We start from the raw sequence: 15,801 nt of genomic DNA on the forward strand, positions 1-15,801 counted from the left end.
TGAAAGAAATTGAGGAAGACATAAAGAGATGGAAAAATATTCCATGCTCATGGATTGGCAGAATTAATATTGTGAAAATGTCAATGTTACCCAGGGCAATTTACACGTTTAATGCAATCCCTATCAAAATACCATGGACTTTCTTCAGAGAGTTGGAACAAATTATTTTAAGATTTGTGTGGAATGAGAAAAGACTCCAAATAGCCAGGGGAATTTTAAAAAAGAAAACCATAGCTGGGGGCATCACAATGCCAGATTTCAGGTTGTACTACAAAGCTGTGGTCATCAAGACAGTGTGGTACTGGCACAAAAACAGACACATAGATCAGTGGAACAGAATAGAGAATCCAGAAGTGGACCCTCAACTTTATGGTCAACTAATATTCAACAAAGGAGGAAAGACTATCCACTGGAAAAAAGAGTCTCTTCAATAAATTGTGCTGGGAAAATTGGACAGCCACGTGCTGAAGAATGAAACTGGACCACTCTCTTGCACCATACACAAAGATAAACTCAAAATGGATGAAAGATCCAAATGTGAGAGAAGAGTCCATCAAAATCCTAGAGGAGAATACAGGCAACACCCTGTTTGAACTCGGCCACAGTAACTTCTTGCAAGATAGATCCACGAAGGCAAAAGAAACAAAAGCAAAAATGAGCTATTGGGATTTCATCGAGATAAGAAGCTTTTGCATAGCAAAAGGTACAGTCAACAAAACTAAAAGACAACCTACAGAATGGGAGAAGATATTTGCAAATGACGTATCAGATAAAGGGCTAGTTTCCAAGATCTAAAAGAACTTATTAAACTCAACAGTAAAGAAACAAACAACCCAATCATGAAATGGGCAAAAGACATGAACAGAAATCTCAGAGGAAGACATACACATGGCCAACAATCACATGAGAAAATGCTCCACATCACTGGCCATCAGGGAAATACAAATCAAAACCACAGATACCACCTCACACCAGTGAGAATGGGGAAAATTAACAAGGCAGGAAACCACAAACGTTGGAGAGGATGTGGAGAAAGGGGAACCCTCTTGCACTGTTGGTGGGAATGTGAACTGGTGCAGCCACTCTGGAAAACTGTGTGGAGTTTCCTCAAAGAGTTAAAAATAGACCTACCCTACGACCCAGCAATTGCACTGCTGGGGATTTACCCCAAAGATGCAGATGCAATGAAACGCCAGGACACCTGCACCCCAATGTTTCTAGCAGCAATGTCCACAATAGCCAAACTGTGGAAGGAGCCTCGGTGTCCATCGAAAGATGATGGATAAAGAAGATGTGGTTTACGTATTCAATGGGATATTACTCAGCCATTAGAAACAACAAATACCCACCATTTGCTTCGACGTGGATGGAACTGGTGGGTATTATGCTGAGTGAAATAAGTCAATCGGAGAAGGACAAACATTATATGGTCTCATTCAATTGGGGAATATAAAAAATAGTGAAAGGGAATAAAGGGGAAAGGAGAAAAAATGGGAAATATCAGGGAGGGAGACAGAACATGATAGACTCCTAACTCTGGGAAATGAACTAGGTGTGGTGGAAGGGGAGGTGGGCGGGGGGTGGGGGTGACTGGGTGACAGGCGCTGAGGGGGGCACTTGATGGGATGGGCACTGGGTGTTATTCTATATGTTGGCAAATTGAACACCAATAAAAAATAAATTTATAAAAAATATATATTAGCAAACTGAATTCTATAGCACATTAGAAGGATCATATATTGGGACAAGTGAGATTTATCTCTTGGGAATCGAGGACTGTTCAACATATCAAATCAATACATGTGATACACTGCATTAATAGAATGAAAGAAAAATGATATGATCATTCAGTAGGTGTAGCAAAGGCAATTAGCAAATACAATCCTTTTTATGATAATAACTCTCAACTAATTGGGTATAGAAGGAAAATACCTTAATATAATAAAGGCCATATATGACAAACCCACTGCTAACATCATATTCAATAATGAAAGGTTAAAAGCTTTTCCTTTAGGATCAGGAACAAGACAAGAGTTCCCACTCTCAACTACTCTTACTCAACATAGTACTAGAGCATTCAGGCAAGATAAATAAAAGGTATCCAAATTGGAAAGGAAGATGTAAAATTGTCTATGTAGATGATATGCTCTTGTATAAAGAAAAAACCCTTAAAGACTCTACCAAAAACCTATTATAACTAATCAATGAATTCAGTTGCAATATATAAGTTGCAGTATATAAGCTCAACTACAGAAATCAGTTATATTTCTCAACACTAACACAAACTATCTGAAAAAGAAATTTATATAAATAAATTTATATAAAGAAATTTATATAAATAAATTTATAAATAAATTTATAAAAGTTATTCATAATAACATCAAAAACAATAAAACAGGAATAATTTTAATCAAGAAAGATGAAAGAGCTGTACTCTCAAAACTATAAGATTTTGATGAAAGACATTGAAGAAGACACAAACAAGTGGAGAGAGATCCCATGTTCATGGATTAGAAAACTATTGTTAAAATGTTCATACTATACAAAGTCATCTATAGATTCAATACAATCCCTATCAAAATTCCAATGGCATTTCTCACAAAAATACAAAATCTTAAAATTTATATAACCCCCAAAGACCCCAAATACCCAAAACAATCCTGAGGAAGAAAGGCATTACATTTCCTGATTTCAAACTGTATTACAAAGCTATAGAAATTATTTTGTAAATTTTTATTTAAATTTGATTAACATGTATTCTTGGTTTCAGAGGTAGAAGCCAGTGATTCACCAGTTATATAATACCCAATACTCATTCCATTATGTGCCCTTCGTAATGTCCATCATCCAGGTACCCCATCCTCCCACCCCTCTTCCCTCAGCAACCCTTTGTTTCCTATGATTAAGAGTCTCTTACAGTTTGTCTCCATCTCTGATTTCATCTTGCTTTAATTTTTCTGCCCTTTCCCTATGATCCTCTGCTTTGTTTCTTAAATTCCACATGTGAGTGAGATCATACGATAATTGTCTTTCTCTGATTGACTTACTTCACAAAGCTATAGTAATTAAAACAATATGATGCATAGACCAATGAAACAGATTTAAGATCCAGAAGTAAATCACCATCTACATGGTCAACTAATATTAACAAGGAAGCTAAAAAGTCTCAACAGGGGAAGAATAATCTTTCAATAAATAGTGTTGGGAAAACTGGAAAACCACATGCAGGAAAATGAAATTGGACCCTTATCTTACACCACTCACAAAAATTAACACACAATTGACTGAGACTTAAACATAAGATCTGAAACCATAAAACTCCTAGAAGAAAGCATAATGAAAAAGCTCCTTGACATTGGTCTTTGCAATGATTTTTGGATATGGTAGGAAAGCACAAGCAACAAAAGCAAAAATCATTAAGTGGAACTACATCAAATCTTTTAAAAGCCTCTGCACAGCTAAAGGAAAAACAACCCTCACAAAAAAACAACAAAATGAAAAGACAATATACAGAATAGAAGAAAATATTTGTAAAGCATAAGTCTGAGAAGTGGTTAATATCCAAAGTATATAGCCAAAACAAATGAAAAACAAACAAAAAACAACCCACAATCATACAACTCGATAGCAAAAAATAACCCACTTAAAAATAACCCACTTAAAAAATAGGCAGAGGAACTGAACAGACATTTTTCCAAAGAAGAGATACAGATAGAAAATGGGTACCTGAAGAGATGTTCGATACCACTAATTGTAAGGGAAATGCAAATTAAACCCAATGAAATGTCACCTCACACCTATTAGAAAGAATGGCTGTCATCAAAAAGACAGAAGAGAGCAAGAGTTGGTGAGGATGTTGAGAAAAGGGAATGCTTATTCACTGTTGGTGGGAATGCAAATTGGTGCAGCCACTACAGAAAACAAGATGGATGTTTCTTTAAAAATTAAAAGTAGAGGTACCAATTGATCCAGCAATCCCACTTCTGGGTATATATCCAAAGGAAATGAAAGCAGAATCTTGAAGAGATGTCAGCACTCCCATGTTTATTTGCAGCATTATTCACAATAGCCAAGCTATGAAAACAACCAAAATGTCTGTCAATGGATGAAAGTATAAAGAAATGGATAAAGAAAAATATATATACATCTTATGCGTATATATACATACACACATACATACATTACATATATATATAATATATATACACATTGTGTGTATGTGTGTATATATATATACGCATAAGATGTATATACACACACACACACATACACACACACAATGGAATGTCATTTAGCCAAGGAAAGAAGAAAATCCTACCATTTGTGAGAACATGGTTGGACCTTTAGGACATTCTGCTAAGTGAAAAGTGAAATAAGTCAGAACAAGAAAAATATTGTATGATCTCACATGTGGAATCTAAAAAAAGTTAAACCCATAGGAACAGAATAGAATGGTGGTTACCAGGGACTGGGAGATCAGAGTAATGGAGAGACGTTGGTCCAAGAGTACAAACTTCCGAATAGAAGATTAAATTCTTGGGATTTAATGCACAGCATGGTAATTGTAGTTAACAATACTGTATTATATACTTGAAAGTTGCTAAGAGTACATCTTTAGTCTCACTGCAAGGGTGCCTGGTTGCTCATTTGTTTAAGTGTCCAGCTCTCAATTTTGCCTCAGGTCATAGTCTCACGGTTGTGATATCAGGCCCTGCCTTGGGCTCTGAACGTGGAACCTACTTGGGTCTCTCTCTCCCTCTTCCTCTGCCCCTCACCCACCCCTCCCTCCCTCCCTATCTATCTATCTATCTATCTATCTATCTATCTATCTATCCTGTACGTATATATATATTCTCACTGCAAAAAAGGTATGATATATGATGTGATGGAGGAGCTGGCTGATGCTATTGTGTTAATTATTTTGCAATCAACACATTGTACAACCTTAGCTTATACAATGTCATGTCAATTATATCTCAATAAGGCTGAAAAAATAAATAATTAGGATGCTAATATTTCTAAGTCTAAAGTTTCTGATAGCTCAAAGTATCTTTAAATGTCTCCACAAGAATTTAAATATTTTTAAAAACACCTTTATTTTTTAAAAGATTTTATTTATTCATGAGAGACACAGAGAGAGAGGCAGAGACATAGACAGAGGGAGAAGCAGACTCCATGCAGGGAGCCTGATGTAGGACTCTATCCCAGAATTCTGGGATCACGACCTGAGCTGAAGGCAGACACTCAACCACTGAGCAACCCAGGTGCCCCTTTAAAACACCTTTAAAAACCTAATTAATATTAAAACACTGTTTGGTACGTGATATACTATTGGCAAGAAGGAAGAAGTAATGGATTAGTAATTTCACAGATTAACCACAGAGTGTGTATCTTAAAAAAGATTGGAAATATTACATTAAAATATGAATTGAAAAAGTGGAAAAGTGAAGGTTAGTGGATTCAGATATTCAGGGAGTCACTCAATGTTTAAACATGGTCCTATATGCCTTTACATTTTATCTATATTAAATATACCTATGTCGAGATATATCAATATAACTAAATATAAAATATATAAATGAAATAGTTATATGTGACATACAAATTTGTCCATAAATATATATTTATTAAAAATTATATATAAGTAATAGCAATCCAATAAAATGACAAGACAGATATAGATTGAATATTCAACATAGCAAATTTCAAAATTAATACTAAATAAAGTATTTCTACATGGATTTTTTTCTTAAATACCAGTGAAGTACATGGAAAAAATGAAAATCCAAGGAAGTCATGTATCTTGTTTTGATTATTTATATTTAAACATACTTGTGTAAAGTATGGGGAAATTAGGAAAATAGAATTAGGATCCTGAGAAGTTAAAAGTCCATGAAATAGATTGTGAAATAGATTGTATAGCAGATGCTTTTGTTTCAGGTTTGAAGTATAGGAAAAATGAACATCAATGCATAATTTATACAAATACCTATAAAATTAAACAATCCTATAGGGAATGTTACAGAAGAATTGATTTCCATTCTTCTATGTGTAAATTCCTTAATAATGTAATTTCATTTTAACAACCAAAAAAAAAAAAAAGTAGGAAGAACTATGACACAAACCCAAAACAGTTTTATTATGATGCTGTTAATTTATATCCATGTATAAAACTATTCTGTATTGTGATGGCTCACATTGATTTGGGCTTTTTTTCTTTTCTTTTTTCTTTTTTTTTTTTAGAGATAGGGGAGAGGGGCAGAGTGAAAGAGAGAGAGAGAGAATCCCAAACAGGCTTACCTGGCTTGATCTCACAATCCTAAGATCATGTTTTGAGCTGAAATAAAGAGTTGGATGCTTAACTGACTGAACCACGTAGGGGCCCCTGATTTGGGAAATCCTTTAAGAGAGTTCTTGTCATCTCCAGGACTTTAGGCTTGATATACTTTCTATGCGATAAAAGCCTTCTTGTCGAAGTACCTCATGTGTGTATTTTATCTTTGAGTTTTCTAATGGGGAAAACAGAACAGAGATGGAGTTTTGTACAACAGATTCGTAAGAGGGCTTGATGTAAGGTTCTGACTTGGGGCTCTGTAGAAGAAGTGCTGAACCATGTGAACTAGCCGAGTCAAGGGTGTGTATGGACATCTGAATAATTTTTGACTTCACATAATTAGGATAGAACTTTGTTTCTGTGGTATTGGAGCAAGAGACGAAGAGGGAAGTGTCTGGGCTATAGACTGACTTACTCAGAGACTTGAATAAGCCACTGAATTTCTTTTGCCTTGGTTCTCCAACCCCTATGACAGAAGTACAGGGTTGCTGAGGGTCCCAGCCAGATTCAGCCTTACAAGTTATACAAATCTAAAGGAATTTGATGAAGATGGTGCTAATAAAGGAAATTAGGGCTTATGCACAGCAGGTGCTCAGCAAACTTTTGTGGTGAGGCCATCCACTCACCCTGGATGCAGGGACGAGCCAGAAGCAGAATCTAAACTCCACATAAAGTGAGTTGACTTTGCTTTTGAAGTCCTTCCTTTGTGAGTCTGGAATTTGTGATAGGAAACTGGTTTGCTTAGGGTGGTGTGAGTTTTGTGGGGTGTGGCAGAAATGCCACTTTTGTTTCCATTTTTGATTTCCAGGTTTCTGTGAGTTTCTCTCATCTTGTTTCCTGTTTTTCCTAAAAGCTGGAGTATATGAATATCTTTTTTCCTGCAGGTGTTAGTAACCTCTTTATCCTTCCGGACATTCTCAGCAATCATTGCCTTTCATGTTGGGTTCGATGACTTGGGTGAGTAGTGCATTAACAAAAATGAAGATTCTCATAGCAAGGGACTTCTGCATGAACACTGATGGGAGGCATTCTCACTTGGAGCGAGGACGCAGATCTTAAAGTCCATACGATAGATTTTTAGAAACTCAGTTAAGTTGTAAAAAATATGACCTGCATGTTGGCAAATCGAATTCCAATAAAAAATATACCAATAGACCTGCCCTACGACCCAGCAATTGCACTGTTGGGGATTTACCCCAAAGATACAGATGCAATGAAACACCGGGACACCTGCACCCCGATGTTTATAGCAGCAATGGCCACAATAGCCAAACTGTGGAAGGAGCCTCGGTGTCCATCGAAAGATGAGTGGATAAAGAAGATGTGGTTTATGTATACAATGGAATATTACTCAGCTATTAGAAATGACAAATACCCATCATTTGCTTCAACGTGGATGGAACTGGAGGGTATTATGCTGAGTGAAGTAAGTCAGTCGGAGAAGGACAAACATTTTATGTTCTCATTCATGTGGGGAATATAAATAAGAGTGAAAGGGAATATAAGGGAAGGGAGAAGAAATGTGTGGGAAATATCAGAAAGGGAGACAGAACGTGAAGACTGCTAACTCTGGGAAACGAACTAGGGGTGGTAGAAGGGGAGGAGGGCGGGGGGTGGGAGTGATTGGGTGACGGGCACTGGGGGTTATTCTGTATGTGGGAAACGAACTAGGGGTGGTAGAAGGGGAGGAGGGCGGGGGGTGGGAGTGATTGGGTGACGGGCACTGGGGGTTATTCTGTATGTTGGTAAATTGAACACCAATAAACAATAAAAAAAACACCAAAAGAATATGATCTACAGTAGAATTTTGTTAAAACTGACTTGGTCATTAAACCAATGCCAACAAACTGTCAATAGATTATGAAATATCACCCCATAAAACTGAGAAAGCCCATAGTAACACTACTTAAGAGGGTCTTATTGTATGTAATGTACATACCTGCATGTTATTATATGTGTAATAGACACATACTTGCATTCATTTCTTTATGTCTTCCTGTTTCTTACTAAAAACCTTGTATTTTAAAAAGAAACTTTTTCTCCTTTTAACTATTTACATACTTCTTGCTTAGAATCCATGGATAATACCAGCCTGTGTAAGGTATTTGATTTTTATGTCCTTGGGTTTTACATTCTATTATTTTTCCTTCCTTGGAAAAAATTCTTACTGCTTGGAGAAGAGACAGCTCACCCTCAGTGTCATTGCTGGCTTCCCAAGCAGCTGGAAGGACTTTTGCTTTTCAAGCCTCCCTGGGGATTATTCTGGGCTGGAAATTCTCAGCCTCAACTGGAGTTTAGCATCAGTTAAGAAAAACAAAAGAAATCTAATTTTCCCAAAATCAAGTTGTCTAAGATTCCTATCTTCTCATATAACCACCCACTGTTCTGAAAGGTAACTCTTAGGACACTTGATTATATGTTAAAAGGAACTATATCAGAGAAAGGACCTCACTACATTGAGAGCTTAAGAGCATAGCTCAACACCGGTAGGGAGTCGTGTGACTTAAAATTTAAAAAATAAATATTGTACATGAAAGATTTTTGGTGATTTTTTTTAACCTTTTCTGGCTTGAAATATCATATACAGCTCTCTTATTCAGAAAGAGTTTTCCCAAATCAATGATAGCTACATGTTGACTGTTCATCAAATATATGTCTACACCTATATTTGACTGTTTTGCAGGTCATACTCTAAATAATTTTCAAGAAAAGATGTACGTAAGTATTGATATTTTGCACGTCATTTTTTATATACTATTGCTTAAAATTATCATAATATAGTCACCTTTGATCTTCTGACCAAGTTAAGTATTCTTTGAACTTACCTGAGTTTTATTTTCCTTATCATTTATAGAAAGGAAATTTGCTGGATTATAGTAGTTGCTTGTTTATAATTATTCTCCCAGGTCTTACAGAAAAGCTAGGGATTTATATGTCATTAAACATATTTAATTTGTAAGGAAATCTATGGAAGTCCATATGCAGATAGAGTAAAACTGTCAGAAGGAGGCATGATATTTTGGATATGCTATTCTTCTTAAGGGAAACTTAAATGACCATACTGAAGCATCCCAAAGACTCACACTGTTGGCATTTGTGGGTTGAGTACTATGAAGTTCATCCTACCTCTTGCTTTCACTTTGACTCCTACGGCCTCTTTTCTACAAAGGGCTTTTTAAAAATAATGTTAAGTCAAACGATGTCTTACCCCGGATGAAACTTGTAATAATGTTCCATCTCACTGAGAATGAAAGAAAGCCAAAGTCCTTACTTTGGCTTGCTAGCAGAGTAGCCACATAATTTATCATCCAAATGGGATTCTTGAGAGTGAAAGGCTCCTTAAGAGAAATTATGCCAGGGCAACAGAAGTAAACCATGACTGCCCCAAGCAAACCAGGAGATAGAGGCACTTACCTACAAAGCCCTGTGTGAATGAGTCACCACTACCTCTCAGGCTCATGTTCCATCAGAGTCCTTTTCTTTCAAGTCTCACTTAGATCCAGCTATACTGACCTACTCGGTGCTTTCCAAATATAACATGCACATGCCCCAGATGGATGGAATGTTTTTCCCTGAGATATTGTCCTGCTCTTTTCAATTTAATTCTGATCTGTAACCAAATCTCATCTAAGAGACATCTTTTCTGACTCCCTCCTAAAATAGTATCACTCCTCCTGTTCACTCTCTCCGCCTTACCTTGCCTTATTTTTTTTTTCATAACGTGTTACATTCTGACATAATTGTATTTGTACTTTTTGTTTTTTATATTTGGTTATGTCCCCTCTACCAGAAGGCAAGCTCGATCAGTGAAAGAGCTTTGTTTTGTGTATTTCTGTGTGCCTGGCATCAGAATAGTGTCTGACATTTAGTAGGTATTTAAACATACTTGATGAATGAACAAGTGAATACATGCTTTGAAAAATGAGCTGATGGCTAGAACGGAGGCTGTTTTAAGAGGAAAGGGCAATTTCTATTTACATATGGATTGCAATTCAGTGAGAATGCTTATAATCCAAAATAAACTAGAAGTACCAGGAGGAGTGTCAAATAATATAAAGATTGACTTAGGAAAAATTTTGGCTAAAGTGAGTGGTAAAAATGGTAATCTCTAGAAATGACGACTCACTGAAATGTTTTGATCATCTGATTATAGTAAAATAATTTCCTCCCTGGCAATGCATATTTTATGTCTTTCTAATATATTGAATCCATTTGGGTTGCTAAGCATGTGTTTTAATTCAACTTAATTTTTAAAATTTGTTTAAAAAATGTTGGTAGTTACTAGAGTTAGGATATCCCTTACCAGATATTGTTGCCATCTTAGAAACAATATGTGACTATCAGAATACCACCCAGGTACCAGACATTGTTCTAAGTGTCTTACAAATATTATCTTATTTAATTCCCCCCAAAACATATATGATGTAGGTATTCCCATTATCCCCAATATGCAATGAGGAAACTGAGGCACAGAGAGATTAAGGTAGTGGGACTTCAGAACTTATGTTCCTGACCCATTGCCTTTCCTATATTGTGTGATTTATTTTGTTGTTGTTTCCTAATCACTATCAGTTTATTCTTCTTCTTAATCTCTGTATTCCAATAGAAATACCCTGAAAGTATCCCCTGATTTCTCTGGCACATTCTAAATATGTGATTCAGTCTATTTAAACTACCAATGGTTATTGTTTGCCTATATCATAGTGTATTTTTAGGTTGGCTGCTTATTTTGTTGCTTATAATATGGCTTTTCTTATTGGAATGTTACCTTTTCAAGGGTAGAGACCTGTTTCACCCACTGCATGAGTGCCTGGTGTATAGCAAATGCTCAATAACTATTGGTTGTATGATTAAATACTGGCTGAATGAACTGTATTAAAAGTATCTTTTTCCTATATATAACGTGATTCAGTTGTGTCAGCCAATATTTATAAGCACCAATTCTGTGCCTAGTGTTGTGTTCTGTCTATAGCACTTGCTAAATACCAGGTCCTCTTCCAAGTACTTTATGTAAGCAACTCTTTCAGTCTTTATCATCTTCCTATGAGGTGGTCTGAAAAGATCCCCTAAAAATGTTAAGACATGGCTCCTTTCGATATGGAGCTTCAAATCTAGTTGAGAAATAATACTAATGGAAATGAAATAGAAAACAAAGCAAGTTTGTAATATAAACATGTAATTATTAAATTTTTAGAACAGTCAAATTTTAGAAAAAAGGAATATAGGCAGGTATTTCAACTTTTATTTTATTTACTTATTTTTAAAGATTTTATTTATTTATTTGACAGAGAAAGAGAGAGGATACAAGCACGGGGAGCAGGAATAGGAGGAAGAGAGGGAGAAGTAGACTCCCTGGTGAGCAAGGAGCCCGATGCGGGTCTCTATCCCAGGACACTGGGATCATGATCTGAGCTGAAGGCAGACACTTAACCAACTGAACCATCCAGGTGCCCTATTTCAACTTTTAAAGGTTTTTTTTTGTTTTTTTGTTTTGTTTTTAATGAGACACAGAGAGAGGGGCAGAGACATAGGCAGAGAGAGAAACAGGCTTCCTGCTGGGAGCCCGACATGGGACTCAATCCTGAAACTCCAGGATCACGCCCTAGCCAAAGGCAGAGGCTCAACTGCTGAGCCACCCAGACATCCCTATTTCAAGTTTTAAAAGGAGTTGGCAATTCATCTTGGTCTTGAGTGATGGGAGGACTTCAGAGAGATGAAGGGAAGAAGGGGATGATATTCCTACATAGAACAACTAAATTAGGGATCCCTGGGTGGCGCAGTGGTTTGGCGCCTGCCTTTGGCCCAGGGCGCAATCCTGGGGACCCGGGATCGAATCCCATGTTGGGCTCCCAGTGCATGGAGCCTGCTTCTCCCTCTGCCTATGTCTCTGCCTCTCTCTCTCACTGTGTGCCTATCATAAATTAAAAAAAAAAAAAAAAGAACAACTAAATTAAGGTAGAGACCAAGGATGATCCTTGAGGCCTGGTAATAAAGGTATATGTCATTGAGCAGGTAGGAGGGGCCAGGCCATAGATAGCTTTGAAGCCCACGCAGAAAAGTTTGGATAGGAGGTGGCAGGTATTAGTAAATCACTGTGCCTGTGTGATCTATAAAGTTAGGAAAATATGTCTTCCAGCCTTATGTAGATTAAATGGAATAGAATATAAAGCCCTTGTCCCAGTTCTTGGCATGAAATTAACTATCACTAAATGGTCTACTATTATTACCGCTAGTAATAATAATAGCAGAGAAGATTTTGCCTTGAATTTTTAACCTGGATAAATAGTCTTGTTCTGCTTTATTTATGTCAGGTCTATCCAATTTGTCTTTAAAGAGTTTAGTGATAATATTGACTAAGACAAACACTTGGGATTTTCTATGAAGAAATGAGCAGAGCCCACATGTACTCCAGTAAAGAAAATGTGTTGTTTTAATGTCATACCCATAGACAGAGCTAAAAAATAATCACATGAGGGACACCTGGATGGCTCAGTAGGTTAAGCGTCCGACTCTTGATTTTGGCTCGGGTCATGATCTTGGGATTCTGGGATGGAGCCCTGCATAGGGATCAATGCTCAGTGGAGAGTCCGCTTATCCTTCTGCCTCTCCTTTCCCCCCTCCTCCTTCCCCTGCTCACGCACTCTCTCTCTCTCTCTCCAATAAATAAAATCATAAAAAAAAATCTCATGATGAAGTTTTCAAACTACTAGCTACCTATATTTTATTAAATAGTGTTATTTGCCACTGTGGAAAACAGTGTAGTGTTTCCTTTCCTCAAAAAATTAAAAACGGAATTACCATATGATACAGGGATTCCATTTCTGGGTATATACACAAAAGAATTGAAAGCGGGACCTCAGATAATTTGTACAGCTGTGTTCATAGCAGCATTACTCATAATAGGTAAAATATGGGAGCAGCACGAGTGTCCATAGATGGAGGGATGTGGTGTATATATACACATACACTACGGAATATTAGTCAACCTTGAAAAGGAAAGAAATTCTGACAGATGCTGCATCATGGATGAACCTCAAAGACATTATGCTAAGTGCAATGAGCCAGTCACAAAAAGATAAACACTGTGTGATTCCATTTATATGAAGTACTTAGGATAGTCAAAAGCACAGAGACAGAAAGCAGAATGGTGGCTGCCAGGGGTTTGAGGAAGGAGAGAATGGAGAATTATTGTTTAATGGGTAATAGAGTTTCAGTTTTACAAGGTTAAAAGAGTTATGGAGATAGGTGGGTATAATGGTTGCACAACATAATTAATGTTTTTAATATTCCTGAACTGTACACTTAAAAATAGTGAAGATGGTAAATTTCATGTTATGTGTATTTTACCATAATAAAAAAAAATTGGAGGAAAAGAAGTGCTATTTTGCAACTCTACAGAATCCAGTTATAGCTTTTTGATATATCCCCATGAAAGACGCTTCACTAAAATTCAGCTGGTATAAAAACAGGCATTTCCCAGAGGGATAAACAGAGAAGGCATAATAACCTCTGCAAGATCCTCCATAAACTTCAAAGGATATGAGAATGCCTGTAAGGTTTTTTGTTTTGTTTTGGTTTGGTTTGGTTTGGTTGTTGTTTTTTTGTTGTTTTTTTTTTTTTTAGTTTTTTTTTTTTTTGTGATGATAGAAGAGGTAGAGTATAAACAAACTATCTCAAAAAGCTTTTTTTAATCCATCTAATTATAGTGTACCAGTTTCTTTAATATACTATATTTTATACTAACTATCCTCCAAACCATTTCCCAGAGTTAATAGTGCAACTTATAATTAAATATTATGCTAGATGCAGAAACATAGGCCAAAGTTCAAAATGAGCTAGATACGAATAGAGAAGTCTGAACAAAAGAGCTTCTGTAGGGAAAGGACTAAAAAGTTGAAAAGAAGGCAAGGGATGGGGAGAAAAAAGTGAATCAAGCCTTTTTAAGGTTTTTAAAGCCAAGAATTTGAATTCAAAAATATTAGTCAGAAATCACTTAAATTGACGTTTGCCGTTTGCATTATGGTTCATGTCTCCCAATGTAGAAAACAATTTCTTTCTTTTTTTTTTTGTAAACAATTTCTTTATGCAACACCAGAGGCCTGCTCCATCTAATTAGCAAAGAAAGGTCATCTACACACAAAAAGGCAATACCTTTGCTGCTGATGAGCTGGATTAATCTTTTAACAAAGTCTTAAATATTTCTAATTCCTTTTGCCCTTAAACCTTGGAATTAATCAGACTTTCAGCCATATTTTCTGTCCTCTTCATCTCTCTTCTCCTTTTTCCTTGGTGTGGACCTGCAGTGCCACACATTCCACCCTGCCCTCCGCACTCTTTTGGACAATCATCCATCCTAAGTGGAGCTTTATGACTATGCAGCCTGCTGACAAAGGTCCCTTTGCCTCTTGAGGGTCTACCTGCAACTATGACATATACCGTCATAGTTTTTTTTTTCTTTCCTTTTCTTTCTCTCTCTCTCTCTCTCTCTCTTTTTGGAGTTGAAGGGGACACACTGAGTTTCTACCTGATTAACTTGAAGTAAAAGTGCACTGTGTATTTTGGGTGCAGGTCACTGTTTGCTGTTCCGGTTGGCAATGTACACAATGATTTAAGCAATGCTCCTTTGGGCATTTTAGTGTAGGGTGTGGATATTATGTGACACAGTTGTCGACTCTTGGTTTTTCTTGAGGGCAATTAGCAGAAAACTGGTTTTTCTGTTTGTTTTGGTTTGTTTGGACTAACCACTTGCTGGAGCAGAAGGAGCCTGCCTTCAACACTGAGGCAGACTTGACAAAGAGGTCAGGTTGATTCTCCATCTCTGCCAAGAAATGAAACCACTTACAATATTTTCTATATCCTGGCATCTCTTGGTATCCACTCTCTTGAGCTTGCTCCAGCCTCTCCCTTCATGGTATCAGATAAGGTTTATAGAATCCCAGGAACTGGGATCCAGGCCTGGTTTCCATCTTGCTGGTCAGCAATCAGATGCTGAGACCAGAGACCTGGGTCCTGGCTACATAATTTCAGAGCAGCCATGACATGTTCTGGGAAACTAATTGCTGAACCCTAAAGTGCATGTGAAAGCACTTTTCCCTCTTTGACTCAAGAATATTATCATGAACTTTAGGAAAACAAAGCAATGGTGCTGACTCAGTCTTCTGAACATTAGGCTCGAACCTAAACATGTTTTTGAAATGAGCTAAGGGTTTAAACAGTAAGTGGACTAGTTTAACTCTGTTTATTGCTACATCCTCCATTCTGGCTCTGTCCCAGAGAGATTTCCAATGGCTCTAGCAGCTTTGGAGTTAGTATCTCTGATGTATTCACATCTGACCTCTGACCTAAACTTCAGTGTTATTTTCAGCTGTTCTTTGACAGGGAATCCAACAGCTGCTGTTTAATACCACAGACAACTTGTGACACACGCTGGGTTTCTAGCAAGAGGATTAATCTGCTGATCTTTGGCT

Source organism: Canis aureus, chromosome 34, assembly GCF_053574225.1.
Source record: "Canis aureus isolate CA01 chromosome 34, VMU_Caureus_v.1.0, whole genome shotgun sequence".
NCBI lineage: Eukaryota > Metazoa > Chordata > Mammalia > Carnivora > Canidae > Canis > Canis aureus.